Source organism: Lissotriton helveticus, chromosome 9, assembly GCF_964261635.1.
Source record: "Lissotriton helveticus chromosome 9, aLisHel1.1, whole genome shotgun sequence".
NCBI lineage: Eukaryota > Metazoa > Chordata > Amphibia > Caudata > Salamandridae > Lissotriton > Lissotriton helveticus.
In genome coordinates, this window is record NC_136070.1 from 1225683927 (window position 1) to 1225709110 (window position 25184).

The 25184-nt window shown below is 42.9% G+C and overlaps 1 protein-coding gene across 6 annotated transcripts in view; it reads right to left on the minus strand.

Moving 5' to 3' along the window:
• LOC144782386 (sodium- and chloride-dependent taurine transporter) overlaps nucleotides 1-25184 on the minus strand; it is a 316730-nt gene that overhangs the window by 178049 nt on the left and 113497 nt on the right. For all 6 annotated transcript variants that reach the window (XR_013601142.1, XR_013601143.1, XR_013601146.1 and 3 more), the window contains exon 2: nucleotides 1902-1969. The gene's annotated coding sequence lies outside the window, so the exon portion shown is untranslated. The remainder of the gene's footprint in view (nucleotides 1-1901; nucleotides 1970-25184) is intronic.

Sequence of the window (25184 nt, forward strand, 5' to 3'; positions counted from 1 at the left end):
TTAGAGGTACTTTGTTTAATTGGCAAATTTTGTCCCACACGGGTTTTCACTGAGATTTGCTGGAAACACAGAAATGACTGGAATGTTATAAATGCATGGTTTATGATGGACTGAATATAGTTGATCACTGCCGTGACACTGTACTCAGTTTACAACACAAATAATATAATTTCTATACACTGGGTTCAGTGCCAATCAAGAAATAAGTGCTAAGGAAGCGCTTGGCATGTTGGTAAGGATTAAGGTGATGTTATGCCTTAAATGTTGGAAACCTTTTTCGAGCGAAATATGATTTGTATTGTCGGCGAGTCGAGAGACTCGGTGTTCTATGGGGGCCGCCTGAGATACACTTGTTTATATTGGAGTATTGCATATCACAGCGTACACTCGCATCCTCAGCGGAACGTCGGCAGCGGAAAGACAATGATAATATAAAAGAAATTATTGTGCCGACTGTTGGGAACCACATTTCGCCTACTTCACGCCCCCCCCCCTTTTTGGGAGTACTGGATACACCTATTAATAAGCCCTGAGGAAGCCCAAACTGGGCGAAACGTGTTGGCTCTGTTTGATCATCTCATACCAAGAATATTCTAAAGGATGTATTAAAAATGATTTTTTCACATCATTGAAGGACATTTGTCTCGTTTTGGTGTAATGCAGCACTGTACAACTACTCTTATTGTTACCTCTCTATTTGCTTGTTGTTTGTTTAAACATACATTTTTGTTTCCACCCCAAACGACCACTGGTTTTCTGGGGATCGGTTGGATAACACACTGTGCATATTAAATGTTGATTTGTGGGCATTGGATAATCATGTAAGTAAGGCTTTAATTTAATTTTCCAGCCAGAGGAAGTTGCAGGGTAACACACCCGTTGACAAAACACGTGTTGGCTGGCAGAAGAATAAACTAAAACACTGAAAAACGCTGAGATGATGGGTTGACTTTATTTGTATTTATACAAGGCTGTGTGTGCTATGGGTCTTGATTTCAGTCAATCTACCTTTATGTCAGGGATGCAGAGATGACATTCCTTTTCTTGTAGCACCGCACTGACATAACACACCATAATATTTTGTGTACTGCGTCTTGAGTGCTAAATCACCTTAATCTCCCTCATGTCACCATGCTTCTTCTTGTAGTTTTAAGCAGCAAATTCGAGTTGCTATGCAGCTCTCAAATATGCATTTAATGACCTGGGACAACAAGCAGGGGCACCCGTATCCAATGAGATGCAGGGTGCCACCCAAAAGCATGACAGCTTCCTCCAAAGTGTGGCATATTCATGTCCCACAAAGCACTGCACTTTAAAATTCAAGATGGAGATTTTCTCTCCTTTAGAGTAAGAGCTGGCTAACCCCACCCTCTAGTGTGGCTCATTTCCATTAACACTCCCTTCCCAGCCCTATGCAAATTCCTTTCCTGGGGCCGCTTGATTGAATACCATTCCTTGCTTTCCTCCCCAGTGTTTATAATGACAGGGGTAATAATATCTCTACTCTTCTTTTCTGGTGAGTACCTACAGACACACTAATGGTGATATAAATAGGAACTAAACCCATGCTGCTCTTGAACCCGTGAAGAGAGGCAGAACTTGAACGGTGTCTTGTCTCACTAAAATATATGTCTCTTTATCATTAAGGTGTAAAAAACAGTAACTGTATTGATACAACACCCAACGTAATGAGGTACATTTATTTAAAACGACAAAGGAAGCATAATATTATGTGACTTTACAAATAGACTATTTCGGTAAATCAAATTAGTGTTGCTGTTTGGAAGACAACATTTGTCCCAAAACTAATGCACGAATGCGTGCCCAAATAAAGTGTTGGTCACTGTTGTAGGTTGCTCTTGTGCTGTCTGAAAATAGAACGGAAAATTATCTGAACTTACCTTTCTTTGCACAATCTTTCTTAATATGTTATGTCAGGGTCAACTCAACATTTCCAAAGTAGGACAACCTGCAATAAAATCGTAAAGATAAGTCAATTTGGAAAAACATGAATAATGGTTATATCTGGGATGAGTTCCCTTATGCTCATACAATCTCTGATGAGAAGGCAACATTGGTTAGCATCATTGGTTTTCTTAAAGCGCAGAATTTGCCCAGACACTTGTTTCCCAATTGCAAGGAGTTAATCAGATAAAATATACATACCATTCCTGCAAAACTTCCATTATCACCCAAAAGGTTACCTTGTATGCTTGGAAATTTACTAAAACTAGTTTCAAGGTGTCTAACTTGTCTTATTAACACATGTCTCCATAATCATGTGCAATTACACATATAGATTTAAACCAGTGACTTTCAGAAGTTCAAGCTCCACATTTGAAAATGTGAAATTTACTCCGAGATCAGAGGAGTGACTCCATAACACAGACCTTTTTACGAATCCTGTTGCAAAATAGAGTTAATAACCTTCTGGAACATACAGACCACTATGAGGTTTTTTTAAGGTGAAAGTGTTACTCAAAGAAATACTCAATTTATATTTATTTATTTTATTTATTTATTTATATGACGTTTTATATAGCGCGGACTGATGTGACCCAAACGGATATCAGTGCATTTTACAGATGATCGAGGTACAGAGTTGCAGGTAAAAAACCTGTTAACATAACTGCATGTCTCACACCACAACACATGTATTTCTTTTCAATTTCATAAATACTGATGCTAGTACCTCCCTTAAGCTAGTTTTTCAGCTTGTTCTAAATTTCCTCATTTTCATTACGTTGGTCACATTTAGAAGATCTTTATCAACAAAGTGTGGGATAGTTTTACAACTTCGTAGACATCTAGTAGATCGACAGATAGTTTAAATCTGCCCTTTTTAAGTGATCCATAGCTGTGCATGAAAATTCCAGACTGGTTAAGTCAAACAATATTTCAGATAACTGTAAGGCTTGGAAAATTCAACAAAAGGAGTAAGAAGACTTCCTAGATTGGATAGTTTCTACAGCAACTCTTTAATTTGTCACTTACTCTTAAACGGATTGATGTTTAAGATGTTATTCCCTTCAGCTTGTCTCTTAGATGTATATGATATATTTTCATATTATCTACAAGTTACAGTAGCTGCCAGCCCTCCCGGAACAAGCCAAGAGTAGAAGTGGGTGAGCATTACTGATCTTTGATCTAGTAGTGAGGGGTCCCATCTACAACCCCCAACAGGTTATGTATGATAACATGTTACTTTAGTTTCATAATGTGTTAAAATGTGTTGTCTGCAGAGTTCCTCCTGCTCCAAAGTAAACCCTATTAGCTGGAGTATTTAAAACTGTGAGAAGTAGGGAGGTGTATTTAGCCACCCTACCATGTTTTTGAACAGTTCTTTGTTTGAAAGTAATTTAATACTAACATTTTAGGCATAAAGAACTTTAGGATTGGAAGCATTTATATTCCACAAAAATGTATTGCCTATAAATTCCGGCAACATAGCAATCAAGTTTTGTGCCTACAGAGTTTAAATGGTCTACCTTCGGCTAAATTGGAGAATTATATTTAAATCATGCTGCCTAATCACGCCTCTGCAATTATTCCATATTTAGAACAAAGGGATAATTTCAGGAGAAAATGCTAATGCAACTGATAAATTAAAGGTACAGGCACAGTTGGAAATACATCTTCCTTTTTGTGAAACACTTGCTCCAATCTTTTTCCCTTGAGAATGGTCTGAAAGCAAAAATGTATATTTTAATGTATTTATTTTAATTTGAGTATACAATCTAAAAATAAAGGAAACACACATCTGAAGAGTGTGGCTGAGCAGAATGGAAGAACTCATCAAACATGATAATATCTAGATCATATATATAGATGACCATGTAAGAGAATAATGTTGGTAGTAAATTCTGGTGGTTCTCTGGTGTTATTGTTAGTGTATAGCTGCTATTTCAGAACTGCAGTAGAAGCATTTGGACTGATATGCTAGCAATGGTGAATAGTGAACTTTCAAACTGGTGAGATGCATATCATCACACAAATTGCCCCATGCAAGACCAATTTGAACAATTTGGAAGGGCCTGGGGCGGGGTTTAGGGAGAACATGGCGGCCAGATAGAGAGACTGGTCGGGAGTGCCGATCCTAAGCGGCGTGCTACAAACGAGTGAACCGGGTGAAAGATGCAACAAGCTGCAAGTAAGGCAGATTAGTTACACATGCTAAGCCGGGTAAATTAATATGTGCGCGGGTGCGAAAAAGCTCCGACGCTAGCGAGGCTGAGGCACTGTGGGGCGAGTCCTCTGTGAGAAAGAAGGAGGAGATACGGCCGGTGAGAGAGGCTCACGGCAGGCGGCGGCGGCAGTCTATGGAGGACGCGGAAGAGGTCAACACAATCTGCACCGCGCTAGTAGCGGTGGAAACAGCTGAGGAGGGCGCCGAGAAAGGAGCAGCAGATCTGACGGGGCTACCCTCACTGAAGGGTTTTGAGCGCTGGAGCAGCGCGGCGCTAGAGCGAGGTAGAGGTAGGCGGGCGGCTGCAAGGCTCCAGTTCTCTGCTGGAGGGGCTGTGGGGAGAGGAACTGCACAAGAGGGAAGTAGAGCACAATTAATTGCAAAAATACCACAGAACTCAGTGGGGGGATCAAAAACCTACAGGGTGCTAGACACACGGCCAAAGGAGAAAAAAAAGAGCCCGCAGAAATTTAGTTCAGGTTACGCTTTGAGGAGCACAGGGAAGCCTATAACGGGAGGCCTGACTCCTCCTAATATACAACAGAAGATAAAAACCCCCTTTAATCCGAGTTTAAAAAGTAAAATAAAATCGCAAACAGGTAGGTCAGGAGCTTTTGGTAAAAAAACTTTAATTCACCCATCGTTAAATTCCTATTTTAAACCTGTCCCTAAGATATTAGTTCTTGCAAAAGGTAGTAAGCAAGGAGAGTCAATAACTGTGGACTGGTCAGATCACTTGAGCCCAAACCGTTACAAAATTTTGGAGGTGGAGGAGGCTGCGGTCACAGAAGCAGGAGAGATGGAACCCGAAGCTGATAGTCAGTCAGGAACTCTAACAGAAGGGGCCCCATCGGACAGCCCGATAGAATTAGGAGATAATAAAAGAAGAGTTAATCAGAATGGGGGAGAGTTTGACGGGGGTGAAGAGGAGGGGGCAGCCGCAGGTGATGGGGTGCTACACTCAGATAGTATGGTTATTGCCCTTTTGAGAAAATTAGACCTAGATGTACATCGGGGGTTTGAGGAATCTAAAAGTAAGCAGGATGGTATTAGGGAGGCAGTGGGTGTACTGGAGGCTAAGTTTGATGAGTTAAATACACGGACAGGAAAACTGGAACAAGAGGTCAAGGAGATGCAGGAAGCAGTGGAAGATAACTGTAAAGAGCTCGAGGAGATTAAAAGCAGAGAAAGAGTATACGAAGAGCGGTTAGAGAGGTTGGAAAATATGCAGCGAAGAAATAACCTGAAGGTTTTGAAGCTACCAGAAGGAAAAGAGGGGGAGGATTTAAAAGGTTTTGTAGTTCATTTATTAAAATCGGAGCTGCAGTTGGAGGAGTCTGAAGAGGAGATTGCTGCTGACATACAGAGGATCCATCGTGATCCCTTCAGACTGAAGCCAAACCGGTCTAAGCCTAGAAGGGTGTTGATTAACTTTCTTACGTATAGTCTAAAAGAAAAGATTCTTGCTATGGCATTGAAAAAGGGCTCTCTTATGGCAGGAGAAGTAAAGATTGAGATTAGATCTGACTTATCGGTAGTCACTGCAAATAGGCAGTGGGAGCTGGGGAAGCGAATTGAACCCCTAAGGAAATTGGGGGCGACTGTGCAGTTAAAATTCCCTGCTTTTTTAAAAGTAATGTGGAATAACAAAATGTACTCCTTTAGATTTGTAGAAGATGTAGATAACTTTTTGGAGTACTGCCAAGGCGGGGGTGTATAGTTAACTGGTGTAGTTCGGGCTTACGGCTTGTGTAGCTTGTAAATATGTAATTAGAATAGAATAACAAATAAAAAAAAAATAAAAAAAGGTTTTTGCATAGAAGCAAGGGTAGCACGTCTGCTGGTGACCGGCACTTAAAGGGCCTAGGTTTGGGCCTTAGAAAGCTGGAAGGGTTTTCCCAGGGAGGGGGGGGGAATGGAGAGGGGGGAGTTGGTTAGGGCTTAGAGCTGGGGGGGGAGGGATAGGAAGAAGAGGGGGAGAAAAACACAAATGTTCTCAGATGCCAAGGACCACCCTGAGGGTAAGGATTTGGAGATTAGTTTACGATGGTGGAGGGTAAAAGTGCGAGGGTAAAAACACAAATAGTGAGATGGGTGTCATGGAATGTAAATGGTTTAAGGGTTAAAGCAAGAAGAGACAGGATCTTGAAGTACTTAAGGGACACTCCAGCTAATATAATGATCCTTCAAGAGACTCATTTAACTGGGGAGGAGTGTAAACAATTCTTGGGTCGACTGCGGTGGATAAGGCACTTTTTCAGCTCACCACAAACTAGGGTAACTAAAGGAATATTAGTGATAATTAGATATGGGCTGGATTGTCAGGTAATGAACAGCATAGCTGATGAGAAAGGGCGATGGTTGATAGTGACTTTAAAGATACTGGGTTCTTTATACAATATTATTGGTTACTACGGCCCTAATCAAGACGATGTTACTCCGCTGCTAGAACTTACACACGAGATGACTGGGCTTTCAGGATATATAGTTTTTGCTGGAGATTTTAACACTGTATTGGATGCTAAGCTTGATAGATCCGTTAACAGCAGAGCCCAGGGAAATTGTAAAATGGCGGCCAGTGTTAAAAACATAATAGAACAATTTGGGCTTTGTGATATTTGGAGGAGGCGGGCCGGGTCTGGGCTTGGATATACATATTATAACAAAAAATATAATCATAGATCCAGAATAGACTTTTTCCTGTTAGATGCAAGACTAATTGACTATGTGAAGGAGGTGTTACACATAGGGGTTCATTTGTCTGATCACTCAGCGGTTTCCTTAGAACTGGAAAATGTGTCCTGTGTTGTGGATTCAGTCTGGAGGCTGGACCGTACAGTTTTGTATGATCAGGAAGCAATGCAGTCCCTTCAACAGGAGCTCGAGGTATTTATAGAGCATAACACAGGATCAGCCAAATTAGATATTGTTTGGGAGACAACTAAGGCCTTCCTTCGAGGCAGGTTGGGAGCTCTGGGGGCTAAGAGAAGGAGGGCATACCACCAGGAAATAAGGACTCTGGAACAGAACATCCGAAAAAATGAAATTAGGATTATAAATTCAGGGGGCGCTCCTGTGGGGGAGATCCTTCAAGAGTTGGAAGGGTTAAAGGAACAGTTGACTGATGTAATTAATAAAAGGGTGAAAGAAAGATGGGAGGCTGCTAGGCTGGATCACTTTGAATACGGGGAAAACGCAGGCAAACTTCTAGCTTGGAAGGTTAGGAAGGATCTGGTCAAAAATATGATAAAAGAGGTTAAGGTGGGTGCAGAAGGAAAAGTAGCCTCAAACACTAATGAGATTGTGGAAGCATTTCATAACTATTTTTCGGAAGTATATAGTGAAGAGTTACAACCAGACAAGCAGGAGATCAATAAGTGGGCTAAAGTTCTAAAATCTGCTACAGAAGAACACCGAAAGATTTTGAATAGAGAGATCAGGAAGGAAGAAATAGAGGAAGGGATTAGGAAGGCAAAAAAAGGCAAAGCACCTGGTCCCGATGGCCTCCCTGTAGAGGTATACAAGACTCTGATGCAAGGACTGGCACCATTATTAACAAAGGTGTTAAATGAGGTGTTCTCTGGAAACTTGAAGATTCCGGCATCATGGGATCAGGCAAATATAATCATCATACCCAAACCTGGTAAATCTCCTACAAATATGGATTCATATAGACCCATTTCACTCTTGAATAGTGACTACAAAATGTTCACCAAGATCTTGGCAGATAGGTTGGGCAAAGTGATCCCGTACTTTATTCATGAAGATCAAAAGGGATTTGTCAAAGGTAGACACTTAAATGAATTAACATTTTCCCTGATAGGTAGTATAGATGTTGCGGTTGAGCAGGGGCTTCCCCTGGCGGTGGTGGCCTTGGATGCTGCCAAGGCTTTCGACCGTGTAAATTGGGAGTTTTTGAAAATTTTACTTGAACATCTTCAGTTAGGGAAAAATTTTCTTCAAGCGATATCACAACTATATCATACGCCGAGTTCTAGGGTCTTGGTTAATGGAACACTCACAAAATCTATTAGAATTGCGCGAGGAACCAGGCAGGGATGCCCCCTGTCCCCACTCTTGTTCGATCTTTATATTGAACCACTGGCCTGCAAAATAAGAGAGTCAGAGAATATTCCTGCTTTCAAGTTCCAAGGGTGGTCAAAGAAGATAGGGTTATATGCGGATGATATCGTAGTTTTAACATCGAATTTGACAAAATCATTGGGGGAAATTGAAAACATTACAAAAAAGTTTGGAGAAGTCTCAGGATTTCGATTAAATTCGGACAAGACTGAAATTATGGCTTGGAACATGGCAATAGACCCCGGGATCGCAAAAAAGCAGATGAGATATTTGGGGGTACAAATTACTCAAGATATAAAACAGCTAACATTAGTAAATCTGGCCAAAACAAGGAAAGATATTACAGCACTATTGAGAAACTGGAGTTCAATATCACTGTCTATGATTGGCCGGGTTAATCTGGTTAAAATGATGGTGCTTCCGAAATTGACTTTTTTATTTGATTCTGTTCCCCTTATGTTTGAAAAAGAAGGCCTAGCAAAGCTACAGAGCGAAATTGGTTCATTTATTTGGGGCTCCAAGGGGTCAAGGCTATCTTGGAAAAAAATTCGAAGAAGGTATGCTAAGGGAGGTTTAGCAGCCCCAGACTTTCAATTTTATTCTTGGGCTTTTTTGCTCAAGAACTGTAGAATGCTTTTTGGAACTCCCAATGACTCATCAATAGGGGAGCTTTTTACGGCCATGTTGAAAGTAGAAAAATGCTATAAGCGTGGCTTCCTATATGGATTTGCAGATCCAAAATACTTCAAAAAAGTCAGACTGAAGGTATTAAGAGACCTAGCCACGGCATGGTATCGTATTAGGCGCGTGACAAAAATCCCATATTTTAGCATGGCTGCACCAATTTGGGAGGGCCCGGGGGCCCCAAGTTGGACGAAAGATGCTTTAGCAAGGGCGTTAAAATCAGAAGGCCCACAGGTCTGGGGGGAGCTGCTTTGTGAAGGTGCCTTGATACCGTGGGCAGCTTGCGAGCAACTCTGGGGTCGCAATTTTGCAAAATTTAAATATCTGCAGATACAAAGCTGGGTAATAGGTAAGGGAAAGTTAATGGGACGACACAATGAGTTTGAAGAAAAGCTGGTCTCAAACATTCGGATGAATAAAGAAGTGGCAACGTGGTATTGGGAAATAGTTGAAATGGAGGACGGTCCCTTTTTACTTCCAGAGTTCCTGTGGGGAGAGTGCTTGCCGAGGATCGCAACAGAAGAACAATGGCAAGTAGATATGTTGATTCTATATAAAGTGGTGAAACCTGCAAATCTAAGGAGGAATCACTTGTTCACTCTCCACAGGGCATACTGGACCCCAAAGAGACTTGCGAAATTCAAAGATGGGGGCATGGTGCTATGTCCAAAGTGTAAAAGCCCAAATGAAGATGACATTCACATGTTTGTGACATGCTCAGAGATTCAAGAGTTTTGGGCAGCTGTAAGTGAAATGCTCTCAAAAATATTGGAGCTAGAAATTACGGTAAGCCCTGAACAGATCATCTCGGGTAGATTGGATATACAAGGTAAGGGCCTTGATGATAATACTAAGCTGTTTTTCTATGCTATCTTGATTGCTCGAAGAGAAATATGTAAACTTTGGATTTCGTCAGAACCTCCGACAGTATTAATGTGGATTAGAGCCATGAGAGCAATAGCTAAGCTGGATATGGCTGGGCAAAACAATAGGAAGCACCAATTTTGGAACTTATTTTTAAATCACTACGGGTGAGGGAATTGGGAGTTATAGTTGCTGATTTCAAAGATGGGAGAGAATAACGTTCGATGATTAAGTCACTTCGGATGCTCTTGGAGGTTTAATGAAACCTATATGCTTCCCTGCAACAGATACGGCTGTGACACTCCCCACTTTTTTCAAACTTCTTTCAAGCTTGTAGGTCTGTAGCATAAGCAGTAGGAATCAACCTCTCACAGTTGAGCTTGAATACCACCAATGGGCGCTATAAGATACGAAGAGGTGGGAAGTGGCGTATGAGGACAAAGAAAAAAAAAAAAAAAAAAGACCAATTTGAACAGTCTCCCTGAAAATGTTTTGGCGGCAAAGGTATCAAATGGTGTGTTTCAGGTCACAATCAATATATTGACTGAAAGTCATAAGTTTCACTGGCAGCTTTCAAAGGACTATCATGAAATATTGAAATACATTCAAGTCTAACCTTACCCGAGAGTACTTGGGGCTATATTTGAGGAAATACTTGCAAAAGTGTTAGCAGCTGGTGGTGAAAATATAATAAACAGGTAAAATAATCTGAGAATGCAACTTGACATGTTCTCCTGTGACATTTCAAAATGTATGACGCATCTTCATTCTCCTTAACCCTCCAAATCTGCCCATTCTTCAATCTACGCGGAAGGAGGAGGATGGGAAAAGGAAAGTTTCACAATTTCATGCTCTAGACAGCAGATATACCACTCCTTTTATATTGGTATTGAAGATACAAATAACAGAGACAAGACTTAGGTTGCATAGAGCGTTAGTGCTCGGACAACTGGCATTGCCTTACGGTTACTCCAAATCTACAGATTCTGGCTTTAGATGGTAGTATTGATGATAATGTCTATGCAGATGATAAAATACCTCCAGAGGAGTAAAGAAATAACTGCTATAGTGGCAAGTGCCTACTGATACCAAGGAAATAACATCAGCAATGTGTATGTCAAATATACTACAAATTATTAATCAAATATCAACTTTAAGAATATTTTGCCAATGTGCCAACTATTTCAACACTTCAACTAGTGGTTTTCTCCCACATAAAGGAAATGTATCAATTGTATTATAAAGCAATACCTTTATTCCTCAAAGAAAAGCTTGCTGTTTTATAAAAATAAACATATTAAAAAGACAAATATTTTGACCTCAAATACTATGTTAAGTTATGGATTCTTCCTCCAAAACACTTATTGCCACTTATGTGACCTAAAGATGCCTTTCATTTTAGTTTCATTATCTTTTGTCCTCAGACATTGCTTCCAAAATTCTTAAGAGACTGTTGGGACCAAAAAATCCTCTGCATGGTAACAGACATGCACCCCTGCCCCTTAGTGCTCAACTGTACTAATGTCTGGATCCCTAATGTTGATTTTTGTTATCATAGGCAAACATGGAACAAGTGTGGGCCATAACAATAGACCTGTTTCACAGATTGCGGTCTTGTTGGACATAAAATGGCACCCAAAGGCATTCCCTGATAGGGGTGGAAGGTTACTGCCTTCACCAGACGTTAGGCTGCACTAGCGCAGGTGTGGCCGCATACCAAGTAGTGACCAGTAGGAGTGATCAAGTCCTTTTTAACCTGTGTCACTGGAGTGAGGCCTACAGGCTCACTCACTTTTAAAGTTCTTCTACTATATGCTTAACTCACCCTTGGCCTACATCAGATTGTTGTGAAGTGTTGTGCAGCGCAAAGGTGGTTTATCTGCATTGGGTGTTATGTGTCTGGGAAGAGTGCAATACGAGAATAATGCAGTACTGAGCAGTGAGTGCACGGTAAATGCATGTGCTGGGTGTACACGTGCCTATGAATGGTACAGTACCTGAAAGATGTAGTGCTGTGGAGTGCAGGCAGAACAAATGCATGTGCTGGGTGTAGGTGTACCTGGATTGGTAGAACACATGAAGGGTGGAGTGCATGTATGTTGAAGTATGTTAAATGCATGTGCTGGGTGTAAGTGCGCCTATGAGTGGTACAATACATGAAGGGTGAGGTGTGTGCATGTTAGATATATGTGCTGGGTGTATGTGTGCCTGTAAACCGCACAGTACATAAAAGAGGCTGTGCTGAGCAGGTTGTGTATGTTTAAATGCATATGCTGAATGTATGCATGCCTATACGTTGTACAGTACATGGAGGATACAGTACCATGCATTGTGTGTATTCGGTTTACATTTACTTGATGTATGTGTGCCTGTGGATGGTACAATACATGGAGGGCTCTGGGATTTGTGTATGGCAGCATTCCTGTAAGCTCAGTGGGACAGCCACTGGGGAGAGGGAAGCAAGACTTCACCTGTACAATTCAAAGGGTGCTCTTTGATTCAGTGACACGTCACAAGGAAGAGGTCAGGGTACATCTCAGGAAGGATATAGGGTTGATAAGAGAATCATAAAGAGTAAGGCTGGGACCCTGGGCTAACCGTTTGATGCACATATCATTGTGGCTGACATCCAGGTGTGAACTCTAGCTGCTCCAATGGCCTGTGTTGTGTGACTATCAGCTTTGGGGACACTCCTGCTGTAATAGACTGCTTTTCAAGAGACAGAGGGAGCAGAGGAGTGGGCACATAAGAAGCAGAGCCCCGACATAAAACTTCAAAGACCCAGAGCCCAAATCACATTTGGTGTCGGAAATGGACAATAAGAAGCAGAGCTTCAGACCCCAAGAATGGTCATCTGCCAAGTGGCCAGGTGGGCTGTGTGAAGAGGGACAGGTCTGCAAGACTTCTGCCTGTGACCACGACTGTGGGACAAGACCAGCTAGTCTCCCTGCTGGGTGAGGAGACATCACCCAGTGGATCCAAGACAACCTGCCCTTGAGCCTGAAGCACCAGCGTCTGCCTGCTACTCAAGACCAGTGTTCCCTGTGAAAGAAGGAGATCATTGGAGGGAATGAGGTCCAGTGGAGAGCCCTGTCAAGTAGGCTCCCAGTACGAGATGCGAGGAAACAGCTGCTGCACCGATCTGGCCATTGCCCATGGCCAGGACAGCGTCGCAAGCCCATATGCCAGGGTGGAGCCACCATGAATTAAGCCATGTGTTTTGCAGATCGGGCTGGAGCTCGTGCATACTAACGAGGTGGTGACCCCATATGCCAAGAGGGGCGGCTGTGGAAAAAACTCCTGTGCAGTAATGGCAGTAGCCTTGTGCGGTAGCGAGGCAGCGTCCCTATATGCGAGGAGTGGCCGCCATGGAGAATTTCCCTGGGCTGGAGATCAATGAGGTGACCCAATATGCCAAGGGGGTCACAGGAGCACCAAGGACTGCGGCTTGTTCTACACCCCCAGCCGGAGAAGTGAGGAAGCTGTTGGAGCACTTGCGCACCATCACCCAGGTGCAGGACCCTAAAACAGGATAGTTGTAGCCACCCCCCATCAGGAGACAAAGGAACACTTACCCCTCAGGAGGAGCCACTGATAGCCTCCAATCACTTTAGGAGCACGACTGGGAGTGAGAGGCTTTGCACCCACTGAGTGGAGCCACTTGAGCTGCGTGCGGCAAACTCATCTAAACTTGGCTGCGGCCACTGCAAGCACCTGCAGATGGGGCTCACTCAAGAATTCTGAATGCTTCACACTTGCCAGCGTGGGTAGGACTGGCTTCAGGTTGTTGGTCCCCAGGGAATTTGTAGCTAATTTAGCACAACAACGTTTGAACACCATTGGCTTTACTAGTGGTAGCTACCCTTGATGTTGTCAGTAGTGAATGGGTAAAACTACTCTCGATAACGTGAGGAGTGAGTGGGACTGGGAACCGACAAAGAAGAAACACTAGATCCCGAACTCATTGGAGGACTGTCTAATTATGAGTGCATGTTGTATTTCTCTTCTTGTGCTGGTAGCAGTAGAGCATAAAATACTTCTCTTTTTTAATAAAAGTGAGTATTTGGCTGGACAATGATTTATTGCTGCTGCTGCTGCTCACATTTTAAGATGGGAGCCCGTCTTCACTCCCTGGAGTCCACACCTCCACTCGAAGGAGCCTTGGACTACATGGACCACGCAGACTACATGGGCAACATGAGAATCAGCTGCAGAAGGGGTACTTGGCCCAGTTGCTTAGATTGTGAAGTAGGTTGTGCCCTGGGACATCAGAAATAAAAGGCCTAAGCCTCTATGGTTGCACCCAGTACCCCTGTGGCCCTCTGAAAAAGTTTCTGACAAAGACACACATTTTGCTCTCAAATATCCTTGGATAATCAATCACATTTTCCTTTTGCCCTGAAAACTTTGTGACATTGAAAACCAGCTTATCATTTTTGGTAAATAAATGTCTTTCCCGCAGTATTGGATATGTATGATGGATCGACAACACTACTACTGGAATAAAAAAAAGTACCTCTGTATTTTACTTTTTAATACATTGCTAGATGAGTAAAACCAATATATAGGCAAAAAAGTACATACATTGAAAATTCAGGCTCAGCAATGAAATACAATAAACTATATAATAAAAAGGAAATTGGTAATTCAAGCAAAATAGATAAACATCTATCTGATCATGCTTTAGTTATTCAGGATTTAGAGCAAATTCATTAAATAATTGAATGACTGCAAAAAAGTTCAACTGCGATTAATACTCTCTGGAATAACAAAGACCCTGACACAGATGGCTTACTGTCTCAATTTTATCTGGAAGAAATTCTCCTAATCATTTACAAGTCCCTCAAACTCCCTTCTTGAGAAGGTGCATGACTCGGTCCTGGAACCATGGGCCAGATGTATCAACATTGCATTTTGCGATTCTATAATAGCGCATTTTTACCGATTTGCTATTATAGAATCCCAAAATGCAATGTATGTACGTTTCGCAAAAGAAATAGCGATTCCTACATATTCCTTAATAGAGAATCCAAATTGTGATTCGCTATTAAGCAATGACTTCCCATTCATTCCTATGGGCCGAATGAATGGGAAGGCATTCGCAATTTGCGATTACCAAATTGGTAATAATCACAAATTGTAAATGCAATTTCAAGGGTGATAGGGGGCCGAAGGGCCACCCTTATGCACACCCAAAAATTTCATGTGTGCACATGTGACACACACACATGCTCTAAGGGTATGCATGTACACCACATAGCACTTAGAAAAATGCAATTTTGTGCATTTTTCTAAGGATTTGCAAATTACCACCAACTTGAAGTTGGTGATAATTTGCGATTCCTTAATGGAAAGTCGCATTCTGAGAATGCTTCTTGCATTGCATTTAGGGAATCGCAAATTGTCACCCATTCGTTCTTACATCAATAATTCATCCATAATTCAATTTTTCACTGTTTCATCCATCCATCCACCCATCTGCTCATCCTTCTGCCCATCCATCCAGCCATCCATCTTTTCACCTGTCTTTTCACCAATCTATCCTTTCAACCACCCACTCATCCTTTCACCCATTTACCCTTTCACCCACCCACACATCCTTTCACCCAATCACCCTCCATGCATCTTTTCCCCATCCATGCATTTTTTCACCCATCGAACATTCACCCACCCACAAATTCTTTCACCCACATACCTATCCTTTCACCCATCCTTTCACCCCTCATGCATTCTTTCATCCATCCTTTTACCCACCAAAGCTTCCTCTAACTCAACCATCCATTCACTCACTCATCCATACATCCTTTCACCCATTCATCCAAACATGCATCCTTTCATCTCTGACAGATCCTTTCACCCACCCATGCATAATTTCTCCCATTGAGCATTTCACCCATCCTGTTACCCACAGATGCATCCTTTCACCCACTCATGCTCCCTTTCACACATCCATCCATGCATCCTTTCACCTATTCAGCCTTTCAGCCACCCTGTCACCTACCCATGAATCCTTTCACACAACCGTGCATCCTTTCACCTATCCTTTCACTAATCCATCCTTTCATCCATCCACGCATCCTTTCCTTTCACCCGTTAACCTATCCTTCCTTTTAACATTACTTCTTTCCCTTTTCTATTGACCAGATTTTTCTTTAGTTTTAATTGTGAGCATTTATCTGCCGAGTTGCAGAACGAAGAACCCCACAGAGAACCAACGGCCAGATTCATCATACTGAAATCGGCTCGCAAATGGCCAGATTCTGAGAATCTGGCCCTTTGCAAGCGCTATTTTTGCATTTGGGATTCATCATCCCAAATGCAAAAAACGCTATACTAGAAATCGCTATATTGCGAAGAATCGCATTTAAGGAATCTCAATTAGAGATTCTTTAAATGCTATTCATGAACCTTTTTAAAATTGCGAATTCGCAATCTGGGGCCGCTATTTACCGCGAAGTGTAACTTCGTGGTAAATAGCGAAAACTTAGAAAAATGCACTTTAGTGCATTTTTCTAAGTTGTATGTTATACACACACATGTCCTTTGGACATGTGTGTGTGCAACACCAGTGTACATTTGCATTTCAGGGGTGCTACAGGGTGTCCTTTGGACACCCTGGCACCCTTGAAATTGCTTCCTTATTTGCGATTCGCTAATTGCTAATCGCAAATAAGGAATGACTCCCCATTCATTCCTATGGGCCTTTGGCCCATAGGAATGAACGGGAAAGCCATTCCTTATTTGCAATTAGCAATTACCGAATCGCAAATAAGGAAGCAGTAGAAATCGCAAAAATTATTGCGATTTCTACATGAATCCTGTTTTGCGAGTCTTTAATAGCGATTCCTTAAAAATCGCTATTAAGGACTCGCAAAAGAGGAGCATGATGAATCTGGGGGCTACCCCCGCTGTAGCTAGCTAGCTAGTGTTAAACTGTGTAACTGACCTATCTTTCACATGATACATATTCTGAATGTCATTAAAATGAACACACTGCCTTCATTTTAGAATCTCTTCTTTACTATTTGTATTTTTCCAGTCATTTTTCAAATAGCTGCAATCACTTTTCGCACTTGGGGGCCGATTAGGATGGCGGACGGACTTGCGTCCGTCCGCCATCCCAGAGGTGGAGGGACCGTCCGCATGGGCTGCGGCGGTCCCTCCGTGCAAATTAGGATGTGACCGCCACCCTGGCGGTCACATCCTGGATATTTAACATTGCGGCGGGTGCTGCTTCAAGCAGCACCCGCCGCAATGTTAAAAGTGCATGTTTTACATTTTCATGCACAAAGCGGCAGGCACCGCGCGGTGCCTGCCGCTTTGTGCATGTAAACGCTGGGGGGTACCATAGGTACCCCCCATGTGCACCCCCCACCCGTCCACACCCTGGGGGCCCGCAACGGGCCCCCAAAATCAAAAGTACACATGCTTTTCCACGGCGGAAAAACCGCAGCGGAAAAGCATGTTTACAAATGTTTCCTAATTTGGCTGGCGGTGTCTGATAGACACTGCCAGCCAAATGAGAGCTTTTCCGCCGCGGTTGTAATCCGACCGCGGCGGAAAAGCAGCGGACAGAAACCAAGACCCACCAGCCATCGTAATGCGGCGGGGGGTCTTTGGTGACTCCGCAGAGGATTTTCCGCCTCCTCCGGGCCGGAGGTGGCTTCCGCCGGCCCGGAGGAGGCGGAAAATCCTCCATCCTAATCGGCCCCTATGTGAGGATGTTATTATTGTACTGGGATTAGAAGCTCTCTGAGATGTCAGATCTGTTTTCTATGGATCAAAAAAACAAAAAAACTAACCACTTAATTTAGAGTTTGGCGGACGGGTGTGTACTCTGTCAGGAAGTTAGAGTAAAGTACTCTGTCACCCTGACGGAGTCCCCATCTGCCAAATTCTGAGATGTACACCTGCCCAGCAGACATCTCTTACAATGGCAGGACCCACTGACATGGCAGTTCCTGTCAATGCACTGTAATTTTAACAGACTGCTATGTCAACATGAGTTGCACAGCAAACTCACAAACTTTTTTTTTTAAATGTTCCTAAACAAAAAATCAAAGTGGGTTTTTGTTTTGGAAAATAAAAGAATAAATGCCCCCCTCACCATGGGAGTTTTCTCCCATGGCAATGGGGACATTTTGCAGGTTTCGCTGTCCGTCACCGCCAGGTTCTACCAGGTGGTGATGGACTGTTAAAACTGGACATGTGTTTGCCCACTCTAAATCAGGTGGACAGACACATGGAAGAACCTCCAACGGCACTTACTCTGTCGAGCTGTCGAAGGTTCATGTCAGCGGTGGAGGCTAAGCAGTCTCCACTGCTGACATAATCACAGCCGGCCCTTCTCTAAATGAAGCCTTTATTCATTTTTTTTATTTATTTATAAAGTTTTATACAGCGCGAACGTGACCCACGGGGGTATCAGAGCGCTTTACAATAAAAGAACATAAATGGTTGAGGTGGTATACACACATTCAAATTTGTCAATTTGTGCAAAAGCAATTTAAAATATATACATAACAAACATAGAGGACAGAGATTCTGCAGGACGTTGTACAACGGACAGTTAATGAACGTTAGGAGATTGTGCTAGCAAACATACATATTATAACTTCTAATGATTCAAAGTTGATGTATAAAATGTATAGATGACCAGGCGGACCCACAGCCAACTAAGCATTAGACAACATACAGATATAGAGCAGAAAGGGCTGTGATATAAGTCTTACATACGGTAGACTATACCAATCCATCTTAGATAGGTAGTGGTGAAAGGATCTTAAAGATGACTCAGTGACCTCCTATAATTAAAACGTAGAAGATGAATTTGTTCATTAGTAGTCTTTTTGCTTCCTTTTTGAATGCAGTAAAGGAAGTGATCCCACGCACTAGTGGAGGTAAAGAGTTCCAAATCTTTGGTGCAATCCTTGAAAAAGCTCTACAGCCTGTTCTCTTCTTATGTTGGTAGTGAGGGTATTTTGTTGCCATTGCAATGGAGCAACTGCTCTACCAAACTCTAAACTGGTCCCTAAGTATGGAGAGGAACTTCAGCAGAGGAAGTAAAAGAGTAAAGTCATGTAGGAGAATAGAGTCATGGAAGAGCAAGGGACAAATTGCTCAGAACATCTTCTGAACATTGACTCGTGTCCTCAAAATGCTTTTGGTGTGGTTGAAAGGTTAGTTTCTGCAACCTCATGCAAAAGTCTTGGCATATGTAGCTTGTTGTGCAATGGACAATGGTTTAATGACATATCAAGTCAACAAAGGCCCTGACCAGAAGGCCAAGCAATGTCCTTGTTCATGTCCTCACTTGCATTGTTTGTTCACAATATTCTAACAGTGACACCAGTTGTTACAGGAGACTAACATATAGTCGTGTTGCTCAGATAATGAAACCCAAAGTGTAGGAAAGCAGTCAGCTGGACTTGTTTCATACTTCTCTTTAAGTACACTTCAGATTGTATAAGGCTTCATGGAGTCTTAAACCTTAATTGCAAAAGCGGGCTTTCACATAAATATTTTTATTGTTTTCCTTTCCATCTTTGTTGTAACTATCTGATACCACTTAATACAAAGCCTCTTCACTGCAACTCTTCTTACAAGTTTGCCAAGAACACCCTATGACTCCCAACAATATGCAGTATGCAACTCTTTTTAGGATTCTGGGGTGCCACTACAAAAATAGAAACAGAAACAATGTGTTCTCCCCTCTTTCAGCACCCTCGTCCCATTGCTGTAATACGTATTGCCTTCCATTGTTCAGCCCTCTGTTGCTTTGCGGTGGAAGTACCTCTCACAACAGCCCTGTGCATACAACAGCCCTGTGCATAGAAGGTTATCTGAGATGAGAGCATACAAATTTATTTGAGATTAAGTTCAGTGCTCAGCCATCATGCTGTGTCTCTGAGAATGTGTTTTGCTGTTACATATTCATCTCAGGGTATCTGAGAGCAGGGATAACTGCTAAAGATGGGAAAACCAGAGGACAATGCCTGTTGAAGAAACTTCTGTACAATCAATAAATACATTCTTCTTTATTCGGCTATTAAATAGCTATAAAAGCAAACAATATATTGCAGACACTGTGCAAAGCAAGCAAATACACCATATTACATTAAAATATATAAAACCAAATAAAAAGTCAATCCTCTAACAATGTTTTCCTAGAGGACACAGAGTATTGAAGAAATGTAGCTACACAGCAGCAGGATTCTTCATCAATCAGAGTGTCAAAAAACAATATCCCTGCATGCAAGACCATATCTTTCTGTCACAAGAATTGTTCTTGTATATAGCACATAGAAACCACAAAAAACAGTGCACATACTTTGTTTGGACTGGTTAGTTTATGGGCATGTCCTTAACTCAAGCTCATGTTGATGCTCGATTGGGAAGCATAAAAGATATTTTAATTTACTAGCCCTAAAATTGAACAATAAGAACCATACCCAACTCTTGTTTGTATTCTACAAATACTCCAAGCGAGATTCTCCTAAGTTAACCCGTTGGCTGCTGCCGTCGGCCATTGGCCGACGTCAGCACTACCTCGCTGGTCAATGGCCGACGCGACCGCGCCCGTTTTTTAAAACGGCCTCACTGCCGCAAAAAAGGGGAAGCAGCCAACGGGTTAAAATGCAAGTAGTTCAAAACACACATTTTCTTACTCTCCACCCGCAGTCTGTCTGCAGCTTTCTTCAATAATAAATACTTCACTTGCTTCCTGCAAGCAATTGTTTGTGGCCCTGTTTCCAGAAGCATCTCAATTAGGCCTACACCTTCAGGGATTTTTTAATATAGGCCAGCCAGGGGATGAAAAGACCCCTATTAAAGGCCAGACAATCATTAATTACACTCTTTGTTAGTGTGGCACGTACCAAACTCCAAATAGATGACCACAGGATAGCCGGACGTCTATGTATATAGTCACTGAAATAACCTATGCCCAACTCGCTGTGGCAAATGGAGTGAGAGGAGGATACAGGGGTTGATATTAACCTTCTACAGAAATGTAAGGTCACCCTGACCCCATACCCCGCACCGTAGGTCGCAATAGGAACACACTGTGTGGAGTATATTTGCAATAAGGGGTTCAAGGGCTCCCACCCTTTAATGATGGCAAGCTAAGCAAAGACCCAATTGCTCTTGAGAACTTTACTCTACACTGTGCAATATTCTGGGACTATGAGCCAGAAGAGCTCAAATGAATCCCCCAATTGGAAAAAGTGCCGGTGCTGGATAAAGTGCTCATGCCTACAGTGATGGAATGTGATTTTGAGCACTTCGGCCTACATGACATTAAAAATGACTTATTAAAATTTGTCGACATATTAAGATTAGACATGAAATTAACAAAGGAATAGGGTAAAAGACTCAAGGCTTTGGGAGTTTGGGCAATTTAAACTGCGTCAGCCACAACGATAAGGCAGGAAGGGAGGGTACCGCATACTAGGGGTACATCAGTGGTGCCCTTAGTGAGTTCTACACTAAGCTCATTTATGTCTAAGATAAAAAGTAATGGAGCTAATACACATCCTTGACAGACCCCCCCAATTAATGCAGAAACTTCCCCCTCACCGCCAAACCACACTCGAGCCTTAGTGCCTGTATGAGGGAAATCTATAAGTGCACTATCAATGGATTCATTTTTAAGTTAATAAGTACCTGCTATAAGTTTGCCTGATTAACACAGTCAAAAGCCTTTGATAAATCCACAGAGGAAAGACACAGGGTTGACTGTTTGGCCACAGTATATATATACTTCCCAATGATTAGGCTTAAATTTAGGGATTACTCTGCAGTGCCAATGCCACTTCTAAAACCATATTGGCGGTCATTTAATACATTATCATCATTAACCCACGCTGTTGTACAGAACTCTCCCCAGAATGTGTGCTAGGATATCGATAAAGCAAATAGGGTGGTAAAGTTTTGGATTTGCCGTATTTCCTTTTTTTAAAATCAGGACAATAGTCGAGGAAGCCCGAGAAGAAGGGATTGAAGAATAATTCAGACTGTTATAGACATTTGTCACCAATAGGGCCCACAACTTTACATTGCATTTGATGATGTCAATAGGGACACCATCAGGGCCTGGTGCTTTCTCGGATAGTGGTCTCTACTTCCTGCACGGAGATAACCAAACAAGGCGGGTCATCCCCTTGCCATAGCCACGGAGGCATCGGGTTGACATCTGTGTAAAGGTCTACAAAAAGTGACACCCACTTCTCCCCATTTATATGACATCCGACTGTCATTTCTCCATGATCAAGGGAGTGCATGGTGGACACCGCATTCCAAAATGTCTTGTGTATTAGCAGTAACGGACAGCAACGCCCACAGCTGTGCGATAACTTCAGCCTTTCTTTTATTAGTGACTGCTTTATAGACCTTCCATAAGGTGTTAACTAATGGACGGTCCCAGGACTCTGTATTTAACCCCTTGCCTGCGGGGCTAATTCCCCGGCTGTGCTGGGGGGCAGGGGGGCACGCACAGCGCCCCGGTGCTCACCACGGTGGCCGTGTGCTCATGACGAGCTCGGCTGAGCTCGTCACGGCCACACCCGGTTCTTCAGAACGTTCAGCACAGCGGGGGAATTAGCCCCGCGTGCGAGCGTTCTGACCATTATGACGAGCTCAGCTCGTCCCGAGCACACGGCCACCGTGGCTCATGACGAGCCGAGCTCGTCATGAGCATGGGAGGGGTTAAAGCCCATCTTAACTGATGATTCGCGTGTGAACGTTCGTGATCAAACCAGCGAGGGCTCTGAGAGACCGATGTGACGAGTACTAACAAAGAAAATCAAATTTTGCTACAAAAGGCCACAAAGAAACCGTTGATTCTCCATTAACATCTTCAGATAAGCAGCCAATCACCAGCTGTAAAGTCTCGGCTGTCAGCCTATTAAACTTCTGTACAAAACAGGACAAAAGTAACACCGTTTTCCCAGGCAGGAAGCAACTGCTAGAAGGGTAACATTTGTACCAAAGTGTCCCAAAGAACCCAGGTTGGCAAAGATTCCAAACAGAATATTGTTTCACACACAAAGGTCAGTTCATTCGCTTCATGCTTCTTTCCACTATCTAAAACAAAAAAAGTAACAATGTACGTGTCATAGACAGAAACAAAATATACACCAAGGATTAAGTTAGTGTCTCATGGCATAATACTTCAAGCAACCCGGTTTGGATGAATGCTGTAGGTTGTTTCAGAGTTCATCTTAAGACTGCTTCTACATTAGTTTTCAGTCTTTCACCCACACTCTGTTAAATCTCATTTTGTATCACTGACACTTTACACTTGCTTCAGACACCATCGAGGTCTGTGACATCATCATTCACTTCCACTACAGATCTGGGATCCAACAATGTTTTCTGCAGAAAATCGCAATTATAGACTCGCAAAATCAAATGGTGGTACATCTGCCTCTTAATATCTCTAAACCACTGTTTCACCCATGATTAGAGGCTCTACTTGCAGAACTCATCTTCCTTTAAATTATTCTACCCACAACATGCTCTTTGCTTGAGCAATTGGAGGCATGATGAATATTACAGAACTTTGTATATTTTATATTTCATCTTTTGCACCTAGGAATGATGCTAGGATCCATGGGCAATGGATTCACTGCCTTGAAACGAATTTTGTAGCGTGCCCTGCATCGCAAAATGCGATGCAGCGCGCACTACGAAATTCGTTTTATTAATTAAATTGTTTACTTACCTCCAACTATCCATATGCCGGTTTTTAGCACCCCGCACCCTGTCCCTCTCCGGCTCCGCCTCTCTGCCCCACCACAACTTCTTCCACGGGCCGCGGCTGGGCCGTATCATGTCTGATGCTAATCAGTAAGTTAGTGCCGACTAAAAAATGTCTGTGTTCCATCTCTGTCTTTTCTATTACCAAACATCTCTAGTTTCGCGATTCCAAGCATGAGTAGCTCATCCAAACAGTTCTCTTTGCATTCTCATGTCGGCAGTCCTGAATCTATAATGCAACATACAAGAGTACAAGGACCAGAGAGCAAAAACAAAACCTGAGCTGAATGAGGTACTCACTCATGGAATCAAGAAACTTGAGAGCTCTGCATTATAAGCCACATCTATTCGCCAAACAGGGGGCCTCATTGACAAGCCACAGATGTGTCACTTTTGTGATGCACCAGCAGCGCAATGTTATGTTAAATGAGTCTTGTTAAGCGCTCTAACACCCGGAGGTTTGATGGCGCTGGCTGAAGGGACGTGTAATAAGCAGAAAAGACAGTTTATTCAGAGAGGGAAAATAAAAAAGTTTTAAGAAGTTTTCTAAACTGAAGAAGAGATTTACTAGATTTAATAGTCAGAGGAAGGGGATTCCAGAATTTGGGGGCAAGGGAAGCAAAACGACAGCCGCCAAGTTTATGAAGTTTAAACTTGGGGGTTACAATCAGATGTTGGAAAGCTGAGCGAAGAGAGCGGACAGGTTGGTACAAAGTAATCAAAGATTTCAAAAAGGCAGGGCAGGAGCAGTGAAGGGATTTGAATACCAAACATCCCATCTTAAAAGCTGCTCTCTCCTTCACTGGTAGCCAATGAAGCCTGCGGAGCAGGGGCCTAGCCGATTGCCACTTAGGGATCTTGTATATGAGGCGGGCTGCCTGATTTTGTACAACCTGAAGGCGGTGTGAGAGAAATCGCGGAAGTGCATAGTAGAGAGAGTTAGAAAAATCCAGGCGCGAAATGACCAGGGACATGACGACCTGACACAAGGCCGCATGTGGAAGTAGGTGCCTGATCTTCCGGATTTTTCGGAGCTGAAACATGCACAAAGAAATCGTGGCACCCACTTGGGCCTTAAGTGACAAATCAGCGTCGATCGTCACCCCCAGACTCCTAACGGCCTTGAGTGGTATTGGGGGGGAACCCAGATCGGGAGGCCAGAACTGCGGGCCCCAAAAGGCAGCGCTGGAACCAGGAAGAAGTAGCTCGGTCTTTCCGGGATTAAGTTTTAATTGATTCTGATTCATCCAATGATGGATATAGGTCAGAACGGCGTGAAAGTTGTTGGTTGCCTGAGGAGAATCAAGCGGAAAGACGAGCTGCAGATCGTCAGCATAGTTAAAAACGCTGACGTCCCAGTTGTGAAGGGAAAGAATTAAAGGGCGCAAATAAAGATTAAATAATAACAGGGAAAGTGACGAACCCTGGGGAACACCGCAGGTGATAGGGGATTTAGATGCAGTGAAGGGGCCAAGACGCACGGCTTGAGATCTTCCCGTCAGGAACGACTCCACCCACTTGAGGGCTGTGCCCCGAATGCCAGCCTGTTCGACACGGTGGAGCAGAATGTTATGATCCACCGTGTCGAACGCGGCGGACCGATCCAAAA